The sequence below is a fragment of the Amblyomma maculatum genome, chromosome 1, assembly GCF_055883805.1.
Source record: "Amblyomma maculatum isolate TAMU_Amacu chromosome 1, ASM5588380v1, whole genome shotgun sequence".
Classification (NCBI taxonomy): Eukaryota; Metazoa; Arthropoda; class Arachnida; order Ixodida; family Ixodidae; genus Amblyomma; species Amblyomma maculatum.
Genome location: NC_139344.1, coordinates 13,674,516 through 13,687,481, shown reverse-complemented (window position 1 = coordinate 13,687,481; position 12,966 = coordinate 13,674,516). Strand labels below are relative to the sequence as shown.

At 46.9% G+C, this 12,966-nt stretch overlaps 1 pseudogene; it reads right to left on the bottom strand.

The window, feature by feature from the left end:
* Positions 1-623: 623 nt before the first annotated feature.
* LOC146201791 (patj homolog) lies at positions 624-12,763 on the bottom strand (annotated as a pseudogene).
* Positions 12,764-12,966: the final 203 nt, after the last annotated feature.

The window sequence follows — 12,966 nt, the reverse complement described above, 5'->3', positions numbered from 1 at the left end:
TGGTGGAGGTGCTGGCACGGGGCTAAAAAGCCGAGAACCGGACATCTCCCCATATAAGTAGACACCGAAGAACAAAGTAACAAACTGCTCTTTTTGCAAAATCTCGGCGAAATGAGCGTCCAAGTAACTCCACACCGTACCCTGAACCAAACAAAGGGGGTCATCTCTGAATACGAGCTGTTGCAAAGTACTGATGGGGAAATCGAAGAACTAGCTGAACACACAAATTGAATAGCCCGCCGAATAACCATCCGAAGGAATACTGCAGAAATGAAGACCAAACACATAGTCCTAACCTTCAATGGTACGATCCTGCCTGAGTCCATCCATGCAGCCTGCCTAAATTGTAAAGTCCGCCCATACATTCCGAACCCCAGGCGGTGTTTCAAATGCCAGCGCTTTGGACACAGCTCCTTGGCTTGCCGGGGCAAACCGACTTTTGTCACATGCGGAGAAAACAAGCACACTGACGACAGATGTGAGCGCACACCGAAATATATAAACTGCAATGGTGCACACGGCGCGTACTCCAGGTCGCGCCCGATCTGCAAGGCTGAAAAAGAAATCATCACCCTGAAAACAGCAAACACCTGACATACCCCAAGGCAAGAAAGCGACTCCTTTCAACAGAAGGGCACATACTCTGATGCGGTGACACGGGGACCACCCCCGCCTTCAGTTTCAGTCGGCACACAGGTCGATACAATGGACCTGGTGTCGACATCCAGGTCCTCCCCCTGTTCACAGAAGCCAATGGCACAGGCCACAGGGCAAAAATTCTCGCGCGATGATCACTCGATCAGCACCGGAAATCCTCAGTCGTTGCCTTCGGCAGCGGTCACCTTAGCGACAGACACCCAGAACAGCTCTGCTGAGCTGGACCTCTCGCCCCACCCTATCAAGAAGGCAGCTGTTGTTCCAAAAGACTCTGCTACAGGAGCAGAGCCTGGTTCAACGCTGCCAACAAAAGACACACGCGAAGACTTCGGGCCATCGCGACCGAGAAGCGTCCTCCGCGTCCACCGTATGGAACATCCAAAAGTCACATATCCGAGGCGTCTCCGAGGAAATCCAGCGACACGAGAGTGGCAATGGATTCAACTCCTGGTTCGTCACCACTTCAACGGCGGCGGGACTCCCTAGAGAGAAAAGGGAAACTGCGAGTTACCCCACCCGAGAAGAACTTCTCCACTCCCTAGTCTATTACAATGGTGTATATAATACAGTGGAACTGCATAGGTTCACACAGAAACTACAGACATAACAGTATACTCGCAACAATGGCACCAACAGCTGTGTGCGTACAGAAGCAAATCTCAGGCCACAGCACACAAGCATCTTAAAAAATATAACATTTTCCGGAAAGACCGAGTGCAGGCTAGCCGACTTTAAGGCAGCGTCGCTATCATAACTCAAGGGGGTGTCCTTGCAAGATATGTACCATTAAAGACAGACATAGAAGCAGTCGCAGTAAATATTATAGGCCATATAATAATAAAAATATGCTCTGTGTACATACCACCACACTATACAGTTACCATACACGGCTTACAAAAACTTGTTAAACGACTGCCTGAGCCATATGTAATAACTTGGGATTTTGACGCACATTCTTCATTCTGGGGAAGTGAGCACACTGATTCCAGGGGACAATTCATATCAGATTTTATTATTTTTAAATGGCATAGTTTTAATGAACACTGAAAAAGCCACTTATTGCTGCTCCAGCTCTGGAAGAATGAGCTGCCTTGATTTAGCCTTTGCATCTCCATCAGTTTTTAGTTATTTTATTTGGGATGTTTAGACGATCTTCGAGGAAGTGATCACCTACCTACGATTTTAAAGCTAACGTACGTCTACATCTATCATCAACACCAGGTCACGGCGCTTGAAACTCCACATCGCCGACTGGTCAGTTTTTAAAGTCAATGCAACATTAGATAAAGAATACTCAGATAATTTGTCTATAGAAGAAATAAATGAAAGGTTCACTAGATGTATAATATCTGCAGCCTTGTTAGCCATACCACAAACATAGGAACATGCGAGGAAAAAACATAAGGAAAAAACAATGTAAGTCGGCAAAAAAGCAACAGCATAAAGCATGGGGAATCCTCCGTAGATATCCGACATCTGAGAACTTAATTTTAAAAAGGCCAGGGAAAGAGCGCGGTACGTTCGTAGGAACGCTGAAAAAACGCTATGGCAGCAATATGTGTCCTCAATTAACAGTTCACTAACATCAAACAAAATGTGGGAACAGGTGCGGAAATTCACAGGAAATTTTACTCCTTTCACATTTCCAATGCTGACAGCACCTGGCATACAAACATTAGAAGAACAGGCAAACATTTTGGGCGAGAATTTTTCTTAAGTGTCGAGCTCGTCAAATTACTCACATACTTTCCTAAAGCACAGTTTCAGCAGAAAAACAGACTTCCTTTCAGATCAGGCATGCGCGAAGAATACAATCAACTGATTACATTACAAGAACTGAATAGAGTATTATCCTCTGGAAAAAAAAAACGGCACTAGGACCAGACAATATACACTATGCTATGCTTGCCCATCTTTCTGAAGCAGCCATCGAAGCACTGCTGAAATTCTTTAATAAAATATGGATAACCGGAAAGATACCCAAAGCATGGAAGGAAACCATTTTAGTACCTCTCCTCAAACACGGAAAACCCTCAAACATTCCCAATAGTTACCGGCCAATAGGACTTACTAGTCGCATAGCAAAATCACTCGAATGTGTTATAAATATACCTTCATACTTGAATCCCGGCGACTTATAGACATACATCAGTGTGGATATAAAAAAGCTTGTTCAACTACCGATCACCTCGTACGTCTCGAGAACACTCTTCGGGGATCGTTCATCCACAACCAACACTGTATCGGAGTCTTCTTCGATTTGGAGAGAGCTTACAATACTACGTGGAAGTTCGGTATCCTCCGTGACCTAGCTGACCTAGGCATCTGCGGCAGAGTGCTGACCTGTTCGAGCGACTACTTGGCCGCTCGCACTTTCAGAGTCCGCCTAGGCGCAACTTTCTCCAATACTTTCAGCCAAGAGAATGGTGTACCCCAGGGGTGCATCTTGAGCACAACCCTCTTTATATAGTCAAAATGAATTGAATAGCAAAAGTCATCCCGAAATCCATAATGTACTCTGTTTATGTATATGACCTGCAAAAGCGTCACCTCTTCCAGCATATCTACTTGTGAGCGACAGATTCAAATCAAAATAGCAATAAATAAACTAGCTACCTGGGCAGATAAAAACAGATTCAGATTTTCTCCTCAGAAAACAGTAGCTCATAACCTCAACGTCCTGGAACTATTATATCGTAAACGTCGGGGATCAGACAGGGCATGCCTATTGCATATCTATCATTCGATCGTTCGCTCAAAGCTAGACTGGGTGCATAGTATACGACTCAGCAAGGCCGTCCTATCTGAAGCGACTGAATCCTGCTCATAATATCGGTCTACGGCTGTCGTGCGGTGCTTGCAGGACATCCCCAATAGTCAGTCTTCATGTAGAAATGAATGAGCCTGCCTTAGAAAATCGATGAGCAGCTCTAACATGAACATACGTCCTTAAAGTCCGTTCACAACCAAAACACCTTTGTTATTCCATAGTCGCAAAGTGAACATCCAGGACAATCTTCAATAACAAGCCCCGGGCAATAAAACCACTATACTCTTGCGTTTTGAGAAAATATGCCAGGACTTATATATAACGAATAAAATTCCCCGTATTGCCCGTATTGCCACAAAGCACGAACCACTCCCTCCATGGTACACTCTCCCCGCAGTGTTTGACCTGACGCTAACAAAATGTCAAAAAATGCGCACTCCACATGAACACATACTGCAAGAACCCCTGTAACTGAAAGAAAATATAGAATTACATTGCATTCTACACAGACGGTTAAAAACCAATGAATACGTTGGAAGTTCATAGCCTGAGTCGCTTTGGGACGTTAAACCCCACAACCCAACCCCCGAATACGTTGGAAGTGCTATAGTCCAAGATAAAACCTCATTGTGCATCAGTTTTCACTGCAGAGTGTTACGCTGTTTTTGCTGCTGTGGAAAAGGTAAAGAATAACATTACAAATAGCATCATCTACACAGATTCTTTAAACGTTCTGAGTGTATTAAACTATAAAAAAGCCGTCGAACCACTGATTGGAAACATAATACACAACATAGTGCAGATAACGTCCCGAAAACATAATATAAAATTCTGCTGGGTTCCCAGTCATGTAGGGATTAGGGGTAATGACAGAGCAGACGTATGCGCTGCACAAGCCAAATCCATGAATATAAAGTATGAGAGCATACCCCACAGGGATTGCATAAAGTTGGTACACAGCAAACTAAGAGCTAGGCGGCAAACTGCTTGGGCAAGTGAAACAAACAAGCTGTATTCTGTAAAGTCCTTTTTAGGGGGAATGGAAATCGTTCCGACACCAAGAACGTTTCATCGAAATTATTTTATGTCGTCTACGCGTAGGACACACACACACACATCACGCATAATCTCCTTTTAACAAAAAAAAGACAAACCAGTGTGGGAAATGTGCGGTGATGAGCTCACTATCAATCACATTTTAATCTCATGCCTGCAACTTGAAGATCTTAGGAAAGTATATTTTACAGTATTTTATAATGAACATATTCCATTTCACCCCACATTGCTTTTAGACTAACAAGTGTCGAGTTTTCTCTTGTTTGTGCATTCCTTAAGAAGGTCGAGGTTTTAAATCAAATGAGAGTATCTAAGCACCTCATGTAACAACTCATCTAAAATTGTGTTTGGCGCATCATAGCCGCAGCTGCTTTTGCGCTATTAAACCCCATATAACTAACTAGTCTTGACAAAATGCCCGACATTCTCGCAGTAGGCCCCCTCGCCTTCCCCTCGAATGCCGGAAGAGGTCGACGTGGCACCCACGATGTTAATGCCCAGGTTCTTCTGCTGGGGTAGCTCACGCACCAGCTCAACCTCCCGCTGGGGACCCCACTGTTGGTGGAAGGGAGAGGCCGTCTGCTATGGCTGGCCGGGGCAAGATGGCGACAGCAGAGGGGATGGCGCCCGAGCCGGCCATGAGGGTAGCGGAGAAGTGCTCGGGCTGGCGTCGAGGTCAGGTTCCGGCTGGGCCCCAGCAGCTCTTCGCATGACGACATGAATGTCCTGAGTGAAAGCACGTAAGAGGGGGCAATGCTGTGCACTGCCGTGACCTTGGTATCCATGTCAGGAGCTGTCAAATGCCACCGTGGAAGCGCCAGGTTCAGCGGTCCGGTCGATGGAATGAGCAGGGAGGTTCGGTGCGGCCCTGTCTCCGCTGGCTTTGGGCCCATTTTGACAACCTCCTACTACATCCCGTTCAACTGATGGGCTTGGTGGCAGACTACATCTTCCTCCACTTCCCTGAGGTAGTTGATGAAGATAATGCTGCGATCCTGTTTCAGAGCAAGGATGAAGGCCTCTTCGCCCTGGGTCTTCGCTGAGAGGATGTGTTCGATGCTGGACAGCGCAATGTCGCCCACACAGAGCTCCCCGTGTCGCGCTACTGCCGAACTGGACTCTACATCTGAGATGGTCCAGATACCGAGCTGCCAGTGAAGCTTCAGACCTAGGGAGCCACCGCTGTTGTGGAGAACTACAGTCCCCGACGATGCTTTCCACAGCTCGTCCGGAGGCTGGATGGCACTGATTTCGTTCAGGTCGGCGGATACGTAAGTCTCGGGTCACTCAGGCTGGGACTTGACAGCAGTGGCAGCCCATTGGCACACAACTTACCGAACTGTATTCCTGCAGGCTGACTAAAGCGCCTACAAAATCCATGGCAGCGTGGTGCGCACACACCTGCGCCACTGTTGTCATCGGTGCGCACTGCCCTGAACAGAACATATAAGAAGAGGAGCCAAGCAGCCCCGGATCACTTGGGAGCAGTGGCAGCCCATCGGCAGACGACTTATGTAACTGCATTCCTGCAGGCTAGATACCAGTCCTTGTACTTCTGTTTCACCCTTGAGCGCTGCTACTGCTGCCTTCTAACTAGCCCTCAGTGTGATGTTTTTGCCTGTGTAGCGCCGATGTTACCATAAGTGCTTGTTTAAATTGTGATAATGACTGCATTGAAGGGAAAATTATGCAATGAATGCGACGGTGAATATCACCTAGGCGGATGTTCCGGCATGTCAGAATCAACATTTAAGTCAAATGGAGATGCTTGGAAGAAGACGTGGCGCTCTTCTACTTGTAGGAACAGTAAATCCAAAGGAAGCCAAAGCAGCAATTCGAAATAGGAATGCTTTCTTGTCATGCTGGCAGCGATTCACGAGAAACTAAGTGGTTTAACAAGACTAAAGAGCACTTTTGTAAAGATCGAGTTATCAGTGGTAACAATGTCTGAGAAATACGACGCAATCCTGAAACACTTGCGCGACCATGACAAACAAATCTCCACCTTGAAAAAGAAAATTTGTGCAAAAAAAAAGCCGAGAGCAAGAACTCGCTGCTGAGCAAGTTAAGCGGAAAATTAACGACCTCGAGTGATAAAGCCGCAGGTTAAATCTTGAATTCCACGGCGTAGCACAATCAAACGGTGAAGATCTTTTGATGAAACTGAACGAAGTGGTGTAGCAAAGATGAAGGCCACACAGCTTACAGCTGCTGATATCGTTGCTATACATCGGCTGCCGGCAGCAAAATGGAAGGTACCTGGTATTATCGCCCCCTTTTCAAGGCAGGCAATCATAGATGACTTCATGAGCAAAAGGTGTGAACTGCTCAGTTTGAATGATTGACCCTACATCCTTGAAAACTTGACCAAGTAAACGGGCGACCTCCTGTCAACTACCAAAGAATGGGCGAAAAGCCATGATTGTGAGTATGCCTGGCATTGGAACAAGATTATTACCAGGAATACTGATAGAGCATTTGCAAGTGTTGCGCGGTGTGCACAAGAGTTGGAAAACTTAGATTAATCCTGATGATGCCAGTTTTACGCTTGCCCCATTCTTTATCATAACAGGTAATATACTTCAGTAAAAAGGCAAGTTGAGCTAGTTGGTACATAATTAAGTAAAAAACAGCGCAACAACGGAGACAAAAAGTAGAAGGAAGACGATACCAGCCCTGACTAGCCACTGAAGATTTTATAGAAAAGAACCCAAATATATACTCCATTCACAACCAAGGGCACGCATGGGCAGAACTAACAGCACTGATACCCGAAAACGTGAAACTTAACAATCAAGATACCGCAGTTCACAGTCATGAATGAGAACAGGTGGGGTGCTAACACACGTGTCGTGGTTTTTGTGAATGTGAAATGCCTCGCTGATTTCCTTGGTTAATTTATCGCGGTGCTTGTACAGAATCCGGACTCTGCGTTAGAACTATGAGGGTTACGGCGGCATTCCCTGTAGCGAAAGGCCAAGTTGAAGGAAAGGGCCCCATCTAAAGAAGCGTTGTGGTGGTTTGTGGAGTTTAGCGTCCCAAACCGACACAGGCTGTGAGAGACACCGTAGTGGAGGACTCCGGAAATTTCTCATATATTTCTCATATCACATGCTAATGAATGTGATATGCATAACCTCTCCACCTACAGCAGTTTTTTTCTTCTTTCATAAATCGGGCTAATAGCTGTGGTGGATGTGTGCTGATGATGGTGAAGAAGTGTCGGGGGTGTGAATTGTTGCATGACCTGCATTGAATTTTCCTGCATGACGCCGGAGTATGAGATGTTGTGGCTATGTGTTAGTCGTATGGTTGTAGCTGTTGTTTATCGACCAACAAATGGAGACGTTAATAAATTATTCTCATTCCTCGAAACACTTAAGTTTTGGGCGGAGACTTCAATATAAATATGCTTGTAGAATCAGTAAAAAAAAGAGAACTAGAAGAACTGATTAACTTGTACGGTTGTAAAAACGTCATTACTCCTCCTACTCGAATCGCTTCATCCGCAGTGAGATTGCTTGATTTGTTCATGACCGATGTACACACCTCAGAAATAAAGGGTGGTGTTACAGCTACAGACATCAGTGATCATCATGGCACATACCATGATCCTTCACAAAAATTCCTCCTTTAGAAATGGAACTAAAGCACCAATATTTTCCCAAGACATTTCAATGCTAAACCTTCAGAAATTTAAAGAAAAAGTATCCAAGGCAAACTAGCACAATGTACTGCAAAATAATGATGTCGAGGTGGCATACGCTTATTCATAAACCAGTTCTTGATGATGCGTAAATAATGCTTTCCATTAAGAGCACTAAGACGCTCAGGCAAAATGAGAAAACCTTGAATTACTCCAGAAATACTTGGAAAGGTAAGGGTAAAAGAAAAACTATACCAAAGGTTTTTCAAACCACGTGAATTTGATGTACTCAAAACCTTTAAATTTTATCGGAGCAAACTAACAGCTAAAATTAGACAAGCGAAAGCAAACTACCTGAGGGATTATTTTTCCTCATGTTTTAATAAGAACAAAGATATCGTGAAAAAAAAAAAATACAGCGCTAAATAGATCTTTTTCAGACTTGTCCTGTATTGACTATCACTGCAAATAATGAAGAGCTGTCAGGGTGCCGCCTGTCCAATGAATTCAACAAACATTTTGTGGAAATCCCATGCGCAGTGCGGATACCATCGCTTTAAAGTCTGTGACTTGCACTAATGATAAATCACTTTCTTCTGCAGCCTGTTATCCATGATGAGGTCAGATCCGCATTACTAGAATTAAATAACAGTGGGCGTTCAGACGCAGATACCATAACGGTTAAACCGGTAAAATATGTCTTATATCTGCTTCTGCCCTGCCTCACACACACATTTAATCCGTCTCTCCCAAGGTGTTTTTCCAAAGTGCATGCAAAAAGCAAGTCATAGTAATATATAAGAAAGGCAACAAGAATGACGTGGGAAATTACAGGCTTGTGTCTATTTTGCTTGTTTTTCTAAAAGTCTTGAGAAAGTCATTTTAAGAAGACTGAACAGCTTTTGCGATGAACATGACTGCACTAAATACTGCACAATTTGGCTTCCGAAAAAAATTGTTAACGGAGCTGTAGAACAAATAGAATTTATTTTGAAAGCATTTGAAAATATAAAGTTAGCTCTTGAGATATACGTGTATTTTAAATAGGCATTTGACGGCTGCTTGAGAAGCTAGAAAAATACGGTTTCCATGGAGTAGCGTTAGATCTAATGAAACCTTATCTAAATAGCGTCAACAGTTCACTTACATTATTGATCACTCATCAGACATCAACCGGTTCTATCAGGGGTGCCCAAGCGAGTATTTTAGGGTAGTTCTAACTTAACAAACCTGCATATATCCATGACATCACCTCCGATAGCATCCCAAAATTTCTGATCTATGCCGATGACACAACACTGCTCTTTTCAGGTGCTACAACGGAGGATCTTGCAACTCAAGACACTACTGCACTTCGAAACTCTAGCATTATGGTCAAAGTATAACGGGCTAGATATTACCATCACTAAAACAAAGGCAATTTTTTTGCCACTCAAAAAACAAAGATTATATCCACTGATTACAACATCATGCTTAAAAATAAGAAAATAGATATAGTTAATAACTTCGAAATCCTCGGGGTGACGTTTTCAGAACGGCTGACGTGGAACGACCACATAAATTACGCAGTGTCCAATCTTTCAAGTGTAGTAGGAGTAATCCACAGAAACAAACACTTTCAGCCACCAAAGGTGAAACGTCTTATTTATTCCTCTCTATTTTGGTCCCATTTGAACTGCTGCTGTTTGTTGTGGGTACCACAACCTACACAAACTTAGAAAGAACTACATATTTTACAGCAAAAAATTGCGAGAAGCATAGCAAACTCTTCAAACTATGAACCCTCTGCCACACTTTACCGCCAATACAGCATTGTTAACATTATACTTTTAATGTTAACAATTTTAAAACTTTTAAACTTTTAAAAGAGAAACAAGAAAAAATGTCAATTTCCTTTCTCGGCTAGCCTTTTTAACTGAAAAAGTGTCGGTATATAAAACACGCCCAATATAAAATTGGAAAGTGTTTCCTTGTGGGCCCCCTTACAAAAATGAGGTAACACAACACAAAAAATATGAGGTAAGCTCACATAATAGGAATCATAAGGTGTTCGACATAAAGAGTAAAAAACAAAGCAGCACAACAGTTTGCATAAATTTGGTGCAATGATGCAGCACAACACCGGATGATAGACTCCGGTTAACAAAACAAAAATCATGCACCACAGATCATGCAATAGTTTAACACTTCAGGAAGATTCCGTTATATGGTCTGTTCCTCATTAGGAAGAGTCAAGCTGGCCTTCCAGCTTTTTGTCCCAACCTTCCTTCATCACTACTGGGAGGCTTAGCGCGGAACAAACAAGGACAAGAGAGGCACACAGGACGAGCGCTCTTGTCCTCTTGTCTGTTCCGCGCTAAGCCTCCCAGTAATCATGTCTTACCAACTAGCCCAGAACGCTACTTTGCTCAAGTCCACTTCCCTCATCAGTCTGAAAGAAAAATAAAGGCAATATTATTATTAAGCGGAGGAGACGTCCATGGTGGACGAGGAGTCCGGCGGTGGTGGCAGGGACAGCAGTTTGGCAACACCGATACGCACTATGCCGCGTGGCACACCTTTGAGGGCTTGCACAGCGGCGTCGAGACGAGCATGCTGCAGGGGCACGTCGTTGACGAAGAGGAGCCGGTCGCCCGGTATGAGCCGGCCGTCCTGCTGCGCAACACCACCCGGCATGAGACTGTGGATGACAATCACAGTCTCCCTTGGGTTCACTGGGTCCTGGTAGTCGAGGATGCTGAATCCAAAGCCCCTCTCGCCTTTGAACAGCTCGATGACATGTGGCTCACTGCTCCACATCGCCAGGCCCGTGAGAGGTTCCAGCGAGCGTGACCGCAGCTTGATCAGAGGGCCCGGTACTCCCTCCTCCCAATCTGACTGGGCCAGTGACCCGTCCGACTTGGCTTTGACCAGGGCCGGCAGCGACCCTCCCAGGCCGTCACCCCAACCCGACAGCAGAAGTGGCGGCGGAGATGTCGACGAGGACGACGAGGGCCGAGCCAAGAATGTGTGGCTCTGTGCCAGGCCTATGTAGCTGCTGCTGTAGTCAGCGAAGAGGTCGGGCTCATCAGCCGTCCGAGAGGGGGACCGCCGGGTGATGCTGCCCAGGATTGGCGGTCTGTGCAGGGGCAATGGAGAAGAGGGCCGGGCGCACACTAGCCGCAAGTGCAGCGGCAACTGCTTCAGGGCCTCCACCACCTCCCGGAGGTGCAGCCCAAGCAGTTGACGCCCATTCACCTGCAGCAGCTCATCCCCCGGCCGCAGGCGACCGTTCAGCCCCACTGGGCCGTCAGGCAGCACAAGCCGGATGTAGGGACGCGGACGCATTTCCCGGTCATCCTCCACGCCTACTGTGCCTTCGAGCGCGATGCCCAGGACCCCGCCCGGCTCAAACTTGCTCAATTGTGCCACCACAATCTCAAATTCTGCTCCAACTACTTTGCTCCAGTGAGCCACGATTGAAGCCTCTGTTTTCGGATCCAACACACCAGCGTATGTTCCATCCTCTCCTTCAAGTGTGGCATATGGACTGATGTCATCCACTGCAGCACTGGTGACAATGCTGTCTTTTACGGCAGCCCGCAGTGGTGACAATGGCTGCTCAGGCATCGCAGGGGAGCTGCCCAACAGCGAAACTGGCCTAACGGCTCCCGGTGTCAGCGTAGGTGTGGTGTGCAGAGGCGGCAGCCATCCACTGGCATCGGAGAGCGCGATGACATGCTGTAGCTGAAGGTGGCGGGCACCGCGATGGTGGCGTGCCAGGCGCAGCTTGACGCAATTGTCCGTCGAGCGTAGCATCTCGATGGCCTGGTGGTTGGTGTAGCCCTGGAGGGACCGGCCGTCCACCTCGACGATCTGGTCGTTGACCCGAATGCAGCCGTTGGCATCGGCAGCGCTCCCTTTGGCCACGCTCTTCACAAAAATGCCCGAGTTCTCATCTTGTGTTCCTTTCGCGTAGACGTACCCAGCGATAGCGATGCCCAAGCCATGGTGGTCCTTCATCAGCTCCACCTCAAAGGTCTCTGTCTCAGGAAGGTTATCCAGTATTTCGGTCAGGCGTGGAGATGCTGGTGTCTCCCCTGCCGTGACCATGGCACTGTGGATCTGCAGCCGCCTTTCCAGCTCGTCGGCGTCGGCCAGCAGTCGGGTGGGCAGTACCAGCGGTGGTGGTAGTGACGACGGCCAAGGCCGTGCCACCACAAGCCGCACCCGGGCGCCTGCCTGCCGCAGCACCGAGGCCACCTGCTCCGATCCGAGGCCCCGGAGGTTGACACCGCCAATCTGCAGGATGCGGTCGCCACTCTGGAGCCGGCCATCTCGATCAGCAACACCACCGGGCAGAACGGTCTTCACGACAACACCCGTACTGCGGCCACTAATGACGCCAAAGCCCAAACCCGAACCATTGTTGAGCAGCTCCACGGCTTCCACTTCGGCCCACTCTGTGTCCAACACCATGACTTCCTCACGCTCGGCAGCTGACATCGTCACAGTGGTCATGGATCCAGCAAGGGAACCCGATGGCAATGCAGGCACAGGGGTACCCTGAGTGGTGGTGTGGTGGGTGGCGATCCCCTGAAAAGGACCAGCTGCACTGTTCCTCTGGCTTGCTGAAGGATGCCAGTCACCTGCTGATGTGAGCTCTGGTTAGTACTGCAGTACCCCGCCGGCAGAGAAAACCGCGTGCGAGAGGCTCTGGTCAGCCTCCGAGCTTCTTCTTCTCCTTCAGTGCATATGGCACATACCCGCAGTGGGGGATTGGCCAGAGTTTATTGCAGGTATAAGAATAGAATTCATGATGTCAATTTAAACTGTATGATAGATAACTTAATAATTA